The 16858-nt window shown below is 48.1% G+C and overlaps 1 protein-coding gene across 1 annotated transcript in view; it reads left to right on the plus strand.

Annotated features, from left to right (window-relative positions):
* ppm1e (protein phosphatase, Mg2+/Mn2+ dependent, 1E) overlaps window positions 1-16858 on the plus strand; it is a 53002-nt gene that overhangs the window by 23681 nt on the left and 12463 nt on the right. The gene's annotated exons all lie outside the window — the stretch shown is intronic.

Here is a 16858-nt window from a genome sequence, read left to right on the forward strand (position 1 = left end):
AACAATAAAAATAATCTGAACATCATTGTTGCTATGGAAACGACCTTGGTGTGTTCTGTACAGATACATCTTAGCAGACAAAAAGCACTCAGACCCAACTCTCTCAAACTCGTCTCCCAGAGAAAATTGAAAACAGCATTCGTTTCAACACCTGACTCATGCCCAAAGTGTGCTGTAAGTGTACCAAAGAAGCGCCGAGATCTTTCAGTGATCTTCACTTCATCCCTACAGAACAAGCGGTCCCTCAAAGCTTTCAAGCTTATGGAGTTCCCAAAAATAACCGTTGTTACAAGTAATTCATGAAGGGTTCCCGCTGCACAACATCGCCCACCGCGGAAAGAGGAGAGCGAATAAACTAAATGCGACCACGCCGGAGTGTTACATCACTGATAAAAAAAACAAATGTCAGGTGGTTTTTAAGGACATCAGAAGGAAAGTGACAGGCAAAGACACAGTCAGTTTGTGTCCCTGGAGCTGCTGTCCAGTTCTGTCCTCTGTAGAGCGCACTGTTCCACCCGTAGTCCCGAGGCTCTTGCAGGCTAGGCCCGGGGAGCCACGATGAATGCTAAGTGTCTTATGATGTAATTCCGTGCCATCGGACTGTCCCGTTCTCAGACGGTTATTTTTGGTTAGGGCTGTTTGATCTCCCGGGCCTTTTCGGCCAGGCTTTCAGCTGCGTGGCCATGGCAGTGCTGACCCTAGAGTGAGAGCAAGAGGCAGGCCCGGACTCACACACACTCCGAACACACGCACAAACACACACACATGCACACGTATTCTCACATACTACACACACACTCACACATTCACGCTCACATGCTCTCACATACTACACACAAACTCATACACACTCTGACACACCACACACACACTTATGAACATGCACACTCACACCACATTCACACATATCACATATCATATTATCATATCAGCAGGATACCCATAAATGAATGCCAGTTGCCTCAGTTCATCATCTATATCATCATCTTTCCAACATGTCCTTGAAGCTGGAGAAATAGATTTTAGGAATCCAATTTAATTACCATTTATTTACCAAGAACCAGGTTTCTGATTCTGACTCCAGTGACTATCAGAGTGAATGTGATTCCATTTAAAGGCCACTTTGGGCTGTTCTCTGAGAAAATTATCACCAGTTATTCTTATAGTAATGATTGGACATGTGTGTCAAAGTAGAGCTTTAAATGAATTTGAAGTCATTTGTAAAAGCCAGTATGTAGTCCTGTTTCCCCAGGGGAAGCTTTTACCCAGCAGATGTATAACTTTCCCTGGGTTTTCCCATAGAAAATCCCTATGCGGCTTAACAAGGAAGCTTCACGAGGAAGGGGATGTCAGGTATTCTGCTGGCTGAACTAAAGGTAGGCTATCAGGAAGTGACCGCAGGTAGTGGACTTGCACAAGTGTGTGAATGTAGTAGCATCCATTCACCTGTTGTATTATGAAGCACCCCGGCTTTAAAAAAACAATACAGTTGATTGTTATGTGTGGGAGAACAAGTAACACTACAAGCCCTTTGTATAATATTTACATACGTTATGTATGCCTCTTTTAATAAGTGGGCAGGCTGTGAACACACTAAAAAAGGATATTAGTAATATAAATACAATTGTGAGGAAAAATGCTGATTGCAGTTTTTTTGAAACCCATAAATAATATAAATGTAAGCTGAATAGCAGTAGCCTACCACCTACAAGTTAGGAATACTACACTAATCTGCTAAAAATGAAAATGGCTACATTTCCAGCATCCCTATAAGGTCTGTTTCATCAAATTACTAAATATTGAAGAGTGAGCGTTTTATTTACATTAGAATAATGAAACAACAACAAAAAAGATCTTTGAAATCAATTTCTGAAAGTCATATGACAGCCTGAGCACATGGTAGTTTGTGCAGAAGTGTAAAGTATATAGTGCCTTGCTTCTGTATGAAGAGTAGAGAGTCTTGTCCTCATTACTCACATCTCTGTACATGTTAGATGGTTAGAGTCCGCATGATGATGGATATTTTTCAGTTTGAGTTCAGGCTGGAGGCGAGGCACCTCCCACCCAACCCTCTCTTAAACTGCTGAATGGGTAAGAGCAGACAGGAGTGGGTTGGGCTCTGCCTGAATGTCACAACAACCCAAATAACCGTCCTCTTCGGCTCAACTAGGCCACCCTTCCCAGCAACCAACCAGACGCACTCGCCTGGCACAATTAATCACACACCTGACATCTCTCCTCCATGACACCCCTCCTGCTTGTGCAGGATCCACATTCACACACACACACGCTCACACACTCATACACACCTTGCATTCTGTTTCCCCTCCTCTGTGACTCACTTTGTTCCCCTATCTTTGTTAAATGGCTGAATAAACAGCTGACAAGAACATTGGACAGTTTCCGCTGTTTCTCCAAGCCTTTGGGTGACCTCTATAGCCAATAAAGTACAGCGAATACCAAAGAACAGCAGTGGGGGCACCAGTAGACATGGTCCACTGTCTTTACAAAAGAGGCCTGTAAGATAAGCTGAAAAGCAGCAGTCGTGCCGGTTCTGTTACAAAAGCCCCACAGTAAAGAGAAACGAGCACCTGCCAGACCCTCCGGCTGCTGGTCTCTGAGCACAGCGCCCCACTCTCCCAGGCCTGCTTCCGCTCACCTCGGCCTAAATGCTGCTTTTAATAATTGGAGCGGGATTTGTTTGGCAAATGTGCTGCTGGGTCAAGCAAATACGCCGGGGACCGCGAGATGTAAAAGCAGGCATCCTTCCTCCTCTCCCCACCGCCACCGCGCCCGCGGTGCGTACGGACGCTCTGGCAGCTCCACGCCTCATACACAGCACACCTCATCCTACCACATCACACCCTACATCACACCGCGATGGTCTTTGATTTATGCGTATGTGTAATCACGCATTATAGGAATAACACATGGCTTTGCCTGCGCTTCAATACCGTGCTAATGCTCAAGCATTTGCTTGTTTTCTACCATTTGCCTAGCTTTCATTCAACAGGCTTTATGTTTCTTTTATTTTATCTTATTCAGATTTGTAGGTTGTTATAACAAAGATGCCACTGACTAATTGAGTCACATGCTTCTCTTGCATTTTATCAAAAGGCTTATTCTTAATATTCACACCTGAAAAGGTTGTTGGGAGAGGTAATGGCTCTGCCATTAGCTCAAAGCATCAGAGCCTTTGTTCACTATTGAAATTACGTCTTAAAATGTCTCTCTTTTGAACATTATAAGTCATTTATTTTTTGTTATACTTACTTTTTTCTGTAGAAGTCTGAAATGTGTTATTGTTTCACCATGGAGCCAGCATGTTAATGTTAAATCAGTGCCTGGAGTGTAGAATGCTCAGATTTTTGTTAATTCAATGGGAAGAACACTCTGCTTTTTGTTAATTTAATGGGAAGAACACTTGAATTTTTGTTAATTTAATAGGAAGACTCCCACTTTCGGGTTGGAGCTTGAACCAGAACTGCTCCACTAGCATTTGTGAATTCAGCTAGCATGGGTTTCATTTGTACTCGTCTCTGAGTATTAAACCCACAAGCTATACTAGCTTCTAGAAATAGGTGTTGAGCAAAGAGAGGGGAAACTGCATTAACAAACACGAGCATGGCAGCAGTGATACCAAAATGACCATCTTATTTGGGCCCTGAGTATGTTGATGAGGAAAGAGAGGAGGAATCGTTGCTCAGATAAAGTATTAACTTCCTGGTGTGTTCGTTCCTCTTGTAGTGTGATAGTCACGCATCAAGGGTGCCAAAGGAGGCAATTTTTGTTGTTGTTCTGGTTTGTTGTCATGGATTTAAAGAGAGTGCGCATTTCAGAGGAGTAAGTCAGTAGGATTAAAAATGGGATCAGCTCCATGCAGTGCAAGAGAATATGCACGTGGCAGTAATTCAATTACAGGGAGTTAACTGTGCGCTGACAGGTATGACTCTGCCTTCATAATTTGTGTTGTGCTGATTCTGTGCTTTGTTGGCTTGGCCATTATTAGCCAGTTGTCTAAGCTGCTAATTAAGGACATGGATGACTGTTGCTAGCTAGATCATGGAAACCCTAAAGCCATGGCCATAGAAGGGTGTAAGCGTGGCTAGCCTCCATTTTCCACCATTCCAAATATTAACATTTCTCATCCTACAATTTGAGACACAACACTTCCTTTCTGCCCATATTAGCCATAGCCTACCGTATGGCACTGCTCGAAAGCAGTTCATTTCTGTGGACACGGAAGTAGAGATGCAGAGATGACAATAGATGAGATGCAGAGTTGACATGAATTGGTGTGCACTATAAGGACTGAATGTGAATGTTGTGGCTTATGCATGTAAATGGTTTTCATTATTTCATGTCCATAGCATCTCGCCTACGGTGCTGCATCTGAAGTCCTAAAGGCTTCTACTCTTGATTCCTTTGTGGTGATACTGAGTTCCTGTTCCCAGCAAAAACTTGCAGCTTCATTTCTGCCATGTGTGCAGTCCAATAGGTTAATCATTGGCTTGAATAGAAACTGTAATCCAGTGTCCTAAGCAACCTCCCACAAAAAACCTTCTTCAGGACAAGAAGTAAAATAAAGTGTGTCTAATATAGACTAGGTGGCTAGCTGTATAATGCAGCTTTCAATACCCACGACAAGTTCTTACAAACTGATCAGTTATAGGCCACTGGAGAAAGCTGTCACAGCCCATGTTCGGTAGCTCTAACTTTGTTATTTAGAGTGTCAATATCAGGATTCTCTTTGCCTTGCTAGAACACAGCATTCTTATTTTGTATTCACTCAAAAAATATCAGAAATACTTTACCTTTCAGTCTTTACTCAGCACATGCACATTTTTGTGAAAGAATTTCATCTGATCTCTCCTGCTTATATCCGTTGATGTTTTAATTGGTTTCTGTGCTGAGTTTCCATTGTGTTCATACATCATCATCCTAGAATACAGTTTTTTGTTTTTTTGTTTTTTTTTTCAAGAATGTGGGCTTCTGATTGGATAATCGTGCTAGCGAATGCTACAGTTGGGAACACTGCCACTAGTAGTTCTCATGTGGTGTTCACTAGTGAGGGGAGAGTGATTCATCATGAACCCCAGAATGGGTGGAACTATTATGTGATATCAGTGGCTCAGTAACCTGCCATAGTGTTTTGCTCTGAAGTGCAGGGTATTTTGATTGAGTCATATGAGTCAGCCATTGACAGTACATGGCAGCTCCAGAGATTACATGCATTCGTGAAGCCTCGCTCCTACATGATAGCTTTCAGCTCTGGGCGGATGTGGAGTGGAACGTGCTCATGTGCTCTGGGCAGCATCTCGCTCTATCACCCTAATTTTGGCTGCTCTGATAGGCAAGGAGGCGCTGTCTTGTCCCACTCCCCTGTGTCTCTCTGTGTATCCCGGGGTGGGGGGTTGGATGATTACTGCCCCAATCTTGTGTCAACATTCAAGTGAAAAGAGGTCTGCATTTACCCACCCTGGCACTAACCAAATGGAAACTTTGCTCAGACATTAAAGATAAGCGCGTGAGCCCTGGCACAGATCTGATCCTTCCATTGCACTCCTGTCAGACTGTACACATCAGTTCCCTGTGTGAGAACAGATGTAGCACAAAAAAGGAAGAGGTATACCTCCCACTGATCTGAGTACAGCTCAGAGGGTTTGGAGTACTGTCTGCGCCCTGCTGGAGGGCTGATCCACAGGCAGTGCTTTGTCATTAGTTCACTGTCTGATCACAGTAATTGGCCAGCTTCAGCTGAAGAGCTATATGTTCCCGTTAAACATCAGAGCAAAAAAAGGGGAAGCCACAGTGTGTAAAAATAGCTCTCTGCCTTGAAGAGTAATTAGTTCTGGTGCTGGCTCATTTGCACACGGTTGCGGAGTGACGCTCGAACTGCTGTTGAGCGCTGGCATACGATGTCGCTGCCACTGACACTGCCACCGCCACCACCTCACTGCGCGTGGGCCCGTGAGAAGTGGAAAAGCGACAGAACATTCCGGATGGTACTGGGCCGTGAGAGTCACGCGGCCAGTCAAGACGTCACGCAAGGTGTAGCTGGGGAGGCGTAGGCGGGAGCGTGGAAGATCATTTTCTGGAATCTCGGGAGTCGGCAGCACAGTCCACAGGGTTGCCAGCCAACCAGCCATGGCTGCAGCTCTTTGTCAGCCTGCTTTTTCCGGTGACTTTGTTCTACAGGCCAAGTCACTCAGACCTTAGGTGTGAAGATGATGGGGTTCAGATAGGAGCTGTTGAACTTCTAGGGCGGCAGAGGGGCTGGGCCCCCTCAGCTGCCTTCACACCCTGCATGCTTCTCTGTCACTCAGAGGTAAGGTGGCCCCCCTACCACTTCCACTTAGGACTGGCTATGCCAACGGAGAAGTTAAAAAAGGGCGTCCTTTCAAACTGCCCAAGCCAAACGCATAGGTAAACCTCTGACCTGGAAGCTCTCCAGCTTCCTCTTTTTCTAGGAATCGTTAACAGCACACAGAGCATTCAAAAGGCGACACAATTACACAGACCCTGGACATGGCAGCATGTCAGACTCGTGGCGAGGGAGGGGACACGTGTGACTCCTGTCGACCCTTTCGGATCGCCCCAGCCAAATGCACACAGGCGAGCCTCTGGCCTGGACGGCCTCCAGATTCAGTTTCCTGCTTTCTTGGAATGGTTAATAACACGAGCTGCAACGTGGGCTAATCTGCGAGCGAGGCCATCAGTCACAGCCCGGACGTGTCACTGTCTCAGGCACACAATATGGCCGGGGGCATGTGGGTGGCACTCTCACAGACAGCGAGCGAGGGGGGAGTTGGGGGGGGGTGTGCAAAAGAGAGAGGGGGAGAGATAGAGGAGAGGAGGGGGAGAGAGAAGGAGAGACAGCTGTGCTGAGATGCAAAGGAGAGATTTGCTCACAAAGGACTCATTTCCTTTCAGCTGTTCTGCTGTAACTCACATTGTTGATTTTTTTAGCATCTTTCATTGAAAGCACGCATTTAAAGAACCCTGATCATGTAGATATCAGTGAATTCATTTGTAAACTGCAATCGAGCATGACACATCTCTATCTCTAGAAATACAGCTAGGTTGACTGTTATGTTGTCTGTCTGGGCAAAATGAACCCAGCTTGTTTTTTAATGGTCAGTCACTCAAGGAATGGATCTTAAAGTATAAATGGTCAACTGCCCCCTTCTGTGCTTGTAATGTAACCATGTTACAGAACAATACAGCAGAGGTATACCTTATTTTACTGTGTGACTGTTCAGGACTGCAGCTTTTAACTGGTAATGTCCACCAGTTCTGTCCTAAAGCATAAAGAACTGAATGTTAGATGGGGAGAAAGAGAATACTCTCCATCTAATAGACCACAGACACAAGCTCTCTGGGGACTGCCTCCCTAGCAGACCAAAGAAGGGCACCTTCAGTCCATAAGACCCTGTTGTCCTGTAGGTTTTGTCATTGCTTTTTAATCAGCAAATATGACACGGATGCTTCCATTATCTTAATGGCTTCCATTTCCTGTGGGGTGTGGAAGTGGAGTGGAAACCGGTGCATGCTTTGGCCCTCAAGACCCGCAGCCACCTGTCCCAGCTCTGGACCATGTTGCGCAATGCTATTAACGCAAAGTGGAGTGTAATTCATGAGGGTGTTTCTTAAGCGGGCCAATTAAAGCTGTCCTCCTCCCATGAGGTAGGCCGTTGCGAGTCCCTGTGCGCGGTTGAACCAGGAGAAGCCGGTAAGCATAGCCCACCTACTTCCACTTGGCTGGAAGGGCCTTTGAGGTCAGTCGGGGATCTCCTTTACATTACTTCAGCTGACCTTCAAATCAGCGCCCACGAGCGTGCAACCTGTAGGATTAGGGGACTTAACAGTGTTGTGGGACTCGGTCATTTCTGTGGGTTCAATAGATTGTGGCCAGGTGCACTTTATCTTTGCAATGTCTCATTTTCCCCCTAATAGAAGTTCAACAGTGCGATGAGGGTGTGAGACATAGCCCTTTTAAAACAGATTGCTTTCAAACCCCACATCCAGTCAGCTTTCCGATACCTTAGCCTACTTTTTGTCCATTGAAAGCCAGGAAACCTGGCTAGAAACAAAGAGGCAGGAATCTGTTGACATGAAATGCTGACATTTAGCCAGTCAGCCAGCCTTTTCATTCTGGGTTCCAAGGTCCACATTTGCTGTCCTCCATGGGATAATGAGCACCCGATGCCATGATGGAGGCTGAAACCCAGGTGAATGAACAGCAAAAGCATCGGATTTGGAAGCAGCTTGACCTCAAGTGCCTCTGTGAGGGTGGTGCCCGGCACTAATGGTCACCCACACAAATTCCTCCCCCTACTTAATCCAAGTAATCCACATCGGTAACCTCCATGCACTACACTGCATTTGCCTAGCAGACACTCTTACACAGACCAACTCACTTACTATTTTTACCCCTCATCCATTCACACAGCTGGATGTTTACGGAGCGAATGTGAGTTAAGTAAGGGGTGAAACAGCTGTGGCCCATGTGAGGAATCAAACTGGCAACCTTTTTGGGGTATGAGCCCAGATCCTGTACCACCACGCCACACTGCTCCCCGTGTGAGCTGATGGGGAATGTGTAGAGAGTGGATGTGGATGTTGTGGATGTGCCGGCTGTGGAAAGCCCAGTATATTTAGCCCTCTGTCTCCCAGTGGGGAGCTCTGACGCTGCTCTCAGCACAGCTGCTGGTAGCCCCCCACACACACACCCCCCCTCGCACTCCCCCCCATCACCCCTCACCCCTCCTCCTCTCTGGGAAAGTGGCACCTGAACTCGGATTCCTCCGTTACCCGACCGGCAGCTCGGGATGACGCATGTCCCAGACGCCCCGTTTGCGCACACGTGCACGCGAGCGGTGAGAGTCGCTGTTTCAGCCACACCCGCCACCCCGCTCTGCCGCGCCCCGCCCCCCCGCGCCTCCCCAGCTCGCGTGACTCTGGGCCTCCGATCCCACCGCGTGACACATGTCCTCCTCTGTGACTCAGGAGACCTTGCTGTCAGGGGGGCGGGGGATGGGGGGGGGCTGCGGCAGTAGCTGAGGACCCTCCGCTCTGTCCCCTGGGCAGATTAGGGACAGCGGGATTTTCTCTTGTGCGTTCCTGCCAAAGACCCACCCGCACCCGGGAGGGGCAGGCCTCCCCGCAAAGCTGGCTTAGGCAGCTTCCCTGGGGGTCGGGCCGGCGGCGTGGAGGCTCGCGCTCCACAGCGCTGCATCCAGGCCAGCCTTCCCAGGATGCACAGAGACTGGTGCGCGTTACGTTCCCTCATCCTTGCTATTTCCAGCAAAGAGCCCCAGGCTCACAATATGGTGCCTCAAGTGTGCTGGAACCCAGAGCTTTAGTCAAAGACGCCTTCCCGCATGAAAGCAACATGATGTGCTACCCCGCTTCTCGGAGATACCTATACGCACACTGGCAGGACCCCTGCAAATGTATGCCGGATCAAGAGAGTATGCGCTGCTGTTGCCAGGACGATAAACAAATCGTGCTTCACCTGCTTCCTCGTACGGGCTATAGATCACAGAGACATTCTGCATGAGAGAGCGTTGTGTGTGTGTGCGCATGCAGAAGGCACTCCAGTTTGATTTCACCCTTCAGAGTCATTTCAAGACCCAAGAAGCCCATTCTCAGAGCCAGACACACATAACAATCCATTTTGTGTCTACCAGCAGCCTCCTCTTGAGCGCTTTCATTAATTAGTGAATGCCACAGCAAAGCTTTCAGCGTAATAGCATTTCCACTGCGAGATCCTGCAATGCGCAGCCCCCACAGAAGACATCATCTGGGGTCCTCTCAGTCCTGCGGCTTGTTGCATTGAAGTTGAAGCAAACACTGCTGAAATGTACTTAAAGCGCTCTTGCTCTCCGCTATCCCACGGCATATTAGCCCTTTCGCCCACTCAGTGTCCTTTCCCAGACATTCCTATACCAAATACTTGCTTTGTGCTCCTTTTTCTTGAACAGTCAAAATAATTCTGCTGCTACTGTGCACTCAGTGTAAAGGCAACCTTAGGCTGTTAGAATTTAAATGGAAAAGTTCTGAGCTGTTCCCTGGCCCAGGCTCCCTGAACAGGTATCTCAAATGAACTCACAAAGGCAAACCCAGTAACATAAGTTTTTCATTTGGCATTTACATTCCACCACAAACATGCCAATTATGTTTCTATATTCTCCTCGGGGTTGTACAAGAACAGGTTGTTACTGTGATTAGTTTTCAGAGCACAGGAACTGCGTGTGGACTGCTGTAATTTCTTAAACTGCTTTTCGGACTGACTGAGATCAATGTGTTTTTCTGGGAGAAATTTCTGAGGAAAATTGACTTAAGTAAGTAATAAAGAATTAATTAAGTACATCAAAGATTCATGAATTCACATACACATTCTGTAGGTAGCTTCTGTGCAACAGTGTTTCCACGACATGATTTTAGTTGTATTGAGGCTCAGGTCACAGGGAACATGCTTCAAAAGCAGACTCTCTGGGCTTTTACCAGCCATTTCCATTTCCTGCTGTTCCACGTCTGTTTTGTCTTTCTTGGTCAGAGAGCATCAGGTCGGTCTTGCCGGGGAGGGGGAACGTGTATTTTAGGTGAGTGGCTGGCAAAGGTGGTCGCAGGTGACGTGTTTCCAGCAGTCAGCTGTATCTTGTGAGAGAAAGTGACGCAGAACTTCTGAGTCCCCGTGACGTACATTTCGAACGAAAAAAGGAGCGGAGAATACGACAGGCAATAGTTTAGCGAGAGGTGTGGGAGTCATGACGTCGCCGGGTTTAAGCACACAAACGCGATTTGAAAAAGGGAGCAAATCGGCGCCCACGGTGTGCCTTAAAAAGGGACCAAAACCCGTGAAAAGCAGTAAATTTAGCACTCAGATTGTAATTACTGAGGGTGGAAGGCAGACTGATGGGCACAGAGAGGTTTTCGATGCACATTAATCCGGCATCCTGCTATTAATAACCCCTGACTCATCCAACAAGGAGATTACCTGCATTCCTAACGGCTCAGTGCCTGGGGCTGCTGTAGAGTCCCAGCGCACTCACTTATGCAGTAGCGTGAACACGGATGCATGCACACACTCACACACCACACACACACACACACACACACCACACACACTCACACACCACACACACATACACACACCACACACACACCACACACACTCACACACACTCACACACACACACACACACACCACTCACACACCACACACACACACACACACACACACACACACACACAGAGTGTATGCGCATGCCTCAAAAAACAGATGTCTGCAGGCTCCTGCTGTGATTTGTTTCAGCTCATTTTTTTATTGCGTTTATGGAAATTCGCTGTTATGGAAACCTGGGGGCCCATGCTGACGAATGACGAGAACGTGTCTAATGAGTCTCAAACGAATGGGGGATGGGAAAAAAAATGTGACTTGCACCTGAATGTCCTGATCACAAGCAAGGTCCTGGAAGGATGTGATCTGTAAACAAAAGCAAAGGCTTTACAGTGGGAATACACTCACTTACTGTGCATGTCGTAAGGGCTCATTGAAAGCCCGGGGCACACTGAATTTGTGTGGGATGTTGAGCTGGCAAGGACAGTTGAAAGTTAATGCAGGAGCAGGAGCCCCCTGAGATCTGGTTGTGTGTGTGTGTGTGACGCACTGGAGCTGGGATTGGCCCATGCCAGAGCCCTGCTGTGACATCATCAGAGCCGTCTGAACCGGGTCTCGCAGGCCGAGGAGCCGACACACAGTCCCACAGACCTGCGCTCACGCGAGCGTGCGGCCAGGAGTGTGCACGCGTGCGCACGGATACAGACACGCACACGCAACTGAGGCGCACACGCACAGCCGCTCACAGATGCACTCCCGCGCGCTCACTCACAGACACGCACGCCCACGCATGCACAGACGTGCCGGCACACACAGAAAAGAAGAATCACACAGGTACAGCTACAGAAGCCCTCCCACACGCACGCTCTCTGCATTTCTCCTCTCGGCTTCCTGCCGTCTCCCCCTCCCGTGTCACATCAGCAGGGAACCCCAGCGCTGCCTCCCTCCCACGTGGGTGAACGCTACCTTCAAGTAATCCCACAAAACATCCTTCCCACATAACCGTCTCGGCACACTCGGCGCAGGGTCCGCTGGCACAGGGTCCCGGCCGCAGAAGCCGCGCCCTGCCGTCAGGTGCCGGGAGGAGCAGGGACCGATGGCGGACTGCGGCTTAATGTGGAGCATCTGCGGACGAGGAGCGTCATGCGTCATGTGCAGTCAGCAGCCGTGCAGTCGGCAGTCATGGATTCACATCCCCGAATGTCGTCAGGATCCTTTCTCCCCCCACCCCGCCCCACTGTCTCAGCAGCTCACAGAGCCCCATTCCCAGCCCCCTCGGTAATGACGTTAAGACAGAATCTCCCTGACCCAAATCCTTCACTTACTGTGAGGTGTAACCCCCACAGCCCGCTCAGGCAGTGCGTGTGAAACGTACGGATGAATGTGGACTGTTTATTCCTTTATTTATTTTATTATTATTTGCATGTGAACTATTACTCACACAGACACTTGCATAGAAAGATGGAGAGAGAGCTGTGGGCTGAGAGGAAAGCTTCAGGCTACGATATTGACAAACAGTCACTCAAATCAACCCTTCAGAGTGCCCCCACTCCCGAAAAAAGAGAAGCCATCTCCGTCATTACGGCGAGCAGTGCGTGTCCGCACTGTTGTGTTCTTAAATAGAATCCCTAAAACTGAGATGAGTTTTTAAATGAGAAAAAAAGGCTGCCTCTTTCCTAATCCTCATTCCTTCGCAGTGCTAACGTAAGCTCCTCTGACTCCTCTGTGTCGCACAACCAACGAGGACCTGTGATTGGTTGGAAACGGGTGTGCTGAAACCCCTCAGCCAATGAGGGTTCCCCTCACCCCCCCCCCCCCCCCTTCCCCCTGCACCCCCCTTCAGGCAGTGACGCTGTGTGAGATAGCAAGCAGGAGCCTTGGATTTCTATGAATGGAAATGCGGAGGAGGCATGTCAGCTGGGGACTCTCTCTCTCTCTCTCTCTCTCTCTCTCTCTCCTTTTTCTCTCTCACTCATTCTCTCTCTCTGACTCACCCCTAGCCCTTGCTCACTCTGTCCTGGGTAGACTAACATCTTAGCGGCCTCCGTCCTGTCAAATAGCCCTGACCAATCCTGATGCATGCACCCCCCCCCAAAAAATACCCCCACTCCCTCTGTATCGCTACACACAGCTACATTCATTCATTTGCGCCTGCAGCACACACACACAAACACACACACACACACACACACACCCTTCCCCCCACTTCCACTCAGCCTACTATCATGAATCTCCACAATCTCAGGATTTCAGGATAGGAACCAATGAGCGAAAGAAAACGCATTCCTCCATACTGTTAATGAAGTGACGCCGACTGCAGTCACACGAGTAATGCATCACGGCCATCTGCTGTCACACACAGGTTGGGTGATGGCTCAAAACATAATTGACCTTGAAGAGAAAAAGGATGGGGGGGGGCGTCACTTCTAAGATTTTGTGGCTAAAGGTTCTTGTCTTTTTTCATGGCCAGTGTGTAAAAGGCTGAGAAAAATATTTCATCATTCCCTAGTGTCTTTTAAATCGGAACATCCATTAAGGAATAAATAACTCACAAACCCTTCTGACACTGGTGGCCAGAAATATGGAGCAGAGTGTACTGTGATGTCAGTTATCTCTGCTGTGTTTTGGTATGTGTTGTTAAATGTTCCAAATCTTTGAATGTATATATAAGACTAAATCAGAAGAGCAGGTTAAAGGGTTTTCATAAAAAAAGGCAAAGCACAGAGGCTGACAGACAGAACAGACAGGAACATAATATATCCAGAAGCCCAGCCCGATACCCAGTAATACCACAGAAAATGTGTTCATTACAGGTGTCAAACATTGACAGCTCACCTCTTTGAAGCGGCATTTTGAAAACACTTTAACTGGGAGAGAGGGTGGGGGGCATTGTGGGAAAACCGCTGTCGGCTTGGTAACGCCAGCGTATGCTTTTGTGTGTTCGTGAGGGCTTATGCCTTTTCGTCAAAACACCGCCTCACTAAACCAGTTCTTGGAGCAGAAGGGAGGGTCAGCCGTGTCTTGAAAACAGAGGTGGTCCTGGGGGAGGGTGTTCAAAATTGTATGGGTCTCCAGGGAGCCAGGATCCCTCCTCTTATCAAATGTATCCCCTCGGCAGGTGCCACCATCGGCTCCCATCTCAAAAACACACACAGCCTCAAGCCTGTCAGACAGCTTTGAAACAACGACTGTGATGTGTTGCTACAACATACAGTATGTTCTGGGTCATATGGCCACTAATTACTTAGCCTGGCAGGGAGGGTGGACTGCTGCACTCAGTCCTCACTGAGGTGAACAGAGATATATGAAAATGCACATTGGAAATACATGAGTGAGTCCTGCTAATTAAACCTGCTATACAACTGACCACATGTTGAGGGTCATCAGACACAAAGCATTCAGAGGAACCGTTAAACCTGGAGCACTCTGAGGTTCCCTCCCCCCTCATTCAGAGTGATCTGTCATTGGGCTGCCCTTGTCAGGGGCTGTTCCACTCCGCACATGCACACACACACATACACTCGTCCCCTCCCCTTCCCAAACGGCTATGAGCTACTACTCCAGCTCGTCCAGAGTGAGTCCAGGGGAGCGAGGTGGAGATCTGCTCTAATTTTTGATTTCCAAATCCTGCTTTGCCTGGAGGGGTTAGTGGCTGTTTCCCTCCCACAGCCATCTCCCAGTGCATGATCAGAGCGCCTGCCATGACATCCCGTCGTCAGAGCCAGGCCCCCGTCACGTCGCCATAACTACGGCACCTGCTGTCAAAGCCAGGCTGTATGTGTCGTCATGGTTACTGGATCAGCTGTCAACATGAGGCTCCTTATGTTGCCATGGGTACTGCTCCAGGACTAATCGTCAGAGTACCTCTCCCCCCTACTCCCCACCCCTCCCCCACTCCCCCCATTAATGAAGGCACCAGACCAGGGTGAACTGAAAATAAAATTTCCTTCCTGCATCAGTCTCTGATAGACTGTGCTCTGAAGACACAGCATAATGCATTCCCTTGAATGCATTATGGGTAGTAGTTGTATGGGCCATCACAGGACACTGGTGTAAGAAGTGTGATCTGAGATATTTACCTTTAAACAAGTGACTTACCCAGAACTGCTTCAGTAAATATACAGCTACACAAATAGGGGATATGTATAACTAGAAGCTACGCTTAGTTGTCCTTAATGAGGAATGATCTGAAGCAAAACGGTGAAGTTCCTGGAAATAATGACATGATTTGGCAAATAAATGAGTTATTTGTGTACACTATTAAACAGTTAAATGGACGGTACAAGAAATGGCAGAAACAGTGCAGAGAGATGCAGAGATATACTCAGTGGCTGCTTCCGGTCAGAGCCGTTCAGCGAGGCAGACGCATGGTCTGCTGACACTCTGAGGTGGAACTCTTCAGCTGCCAAAGGACGGCGCTTCCAGGGGACACGAATAAAGTTCACTCGCTCAAATTTCGAATGACGCATCTCGGCAAAGGGGACGGAGTACATCAAATCTGATTTGTTCCTGTTAGGAGGTAGGCCTAGCGCGGGTGATGTCTCACTCAGAGCTGGGAACGCTTTGGTGGGGGCAGTGCCTTCCCTTTCATTCATGTAAAGGTAGGGGAGAGATTATCAGCTTTAGCGAAGGGGATAACAGCTACGAATGCCCTGTCTGGATGCCAGCCCATATCGTTTTAATTTTTCTGCCATATTTTAGGCAAGGGGTGACAGATTCTTGTTTTGGTGGGCAAGAGACTCGCTGGATGTATATTGTAGGAACCTTTTGAATAGCAGCTTATTTACACCCTGAATAACAGCAGCACCCTATCCAAACACATGCTTCAATTTAAAAATGAGCTCGTATAAACCAATAGCAACTGTGGCACACTGTGTTGCATCCCCAGTATGAATAAATTCATAAACTGTGTAATATCCCAACCCCGTGTCCTCGATGCAAACCACAGGTGATCCATAGTAGAATGGTCAAGTCGTGTGTCTACGAGTTTGGTACTGATTGAAGGAAAGGCTTAGAGTCATATCTAAAAAAAGTTTTCAGTTTTACCCTGCCACAAGCATGCAAGCAATTCCATATTATCAATTCCAATACAATGGGGCTCCCGAGTGGCCCAGTCACCAAGGCGCTCATAGCCTGTGTTCAATCACAGCCATGCCATCAGCTGACAATGACTGGGGGCCCACAGTGGTGGAACAAATGTACTCTGGGATAGGGGTGGTTTTGTTGTCAGGGTGTCCTTTTCCAACTGCTCTCAGGCACGCTGCAAGTCATCAAGCGCATGCAGGTTGCCCAGATGGCTGCAGTTGTAGAGTGAAAAAGGCCTGTGTGCTGGTATACCAGAGGGCCGCATTTGCCTGGCTCAGCAAAATTGCCACTATGAGACAAGCCCTGTGTGCAGTTGGCAGTTCCAAAAAGCCTTACGTAAAGGGGAAAACACAAAGATTAAAAAGAAGAACAAAAAAAACACCACATTAAATGAAGTTGCGATCAGTATAAGAGGTTGTAAAAGCCAGAGTACTAGCACTACGTTTTGGAAGAGCCGACAGTATTCATTAGCAGACTCCCGTTGAGTGCTCCTCCCCACCTGAGTAGTGTTTCAACACAGCTCCTGCTCAGGCCGTGGCTCCCGTCAAGAGCGGCTCTCCTAGATTTTGGTCCTCAAAGGGCCACCAGCAGATTGCCAGGTCAGCTATCGCACGGGGAGAGAAATAAAAAAAAAGCTACAAAACGATG

Source organism: Megalops cyprinoides, chromosome 3 (genome assembly GCF_013368585.1).
Source record: "Megalops cyprinoides isolate fMegCyp1 chromosome 3, fMegCyp1.pri, whole genome shotgun sequence".
Classification (NCBI taxonomy): domain Eukaryota; kingdom Metazoa; phylum Chordata; class Actinopteri; order Elopiformes; family Megalopidae; genus Megalops; species Megalops cyprinoides.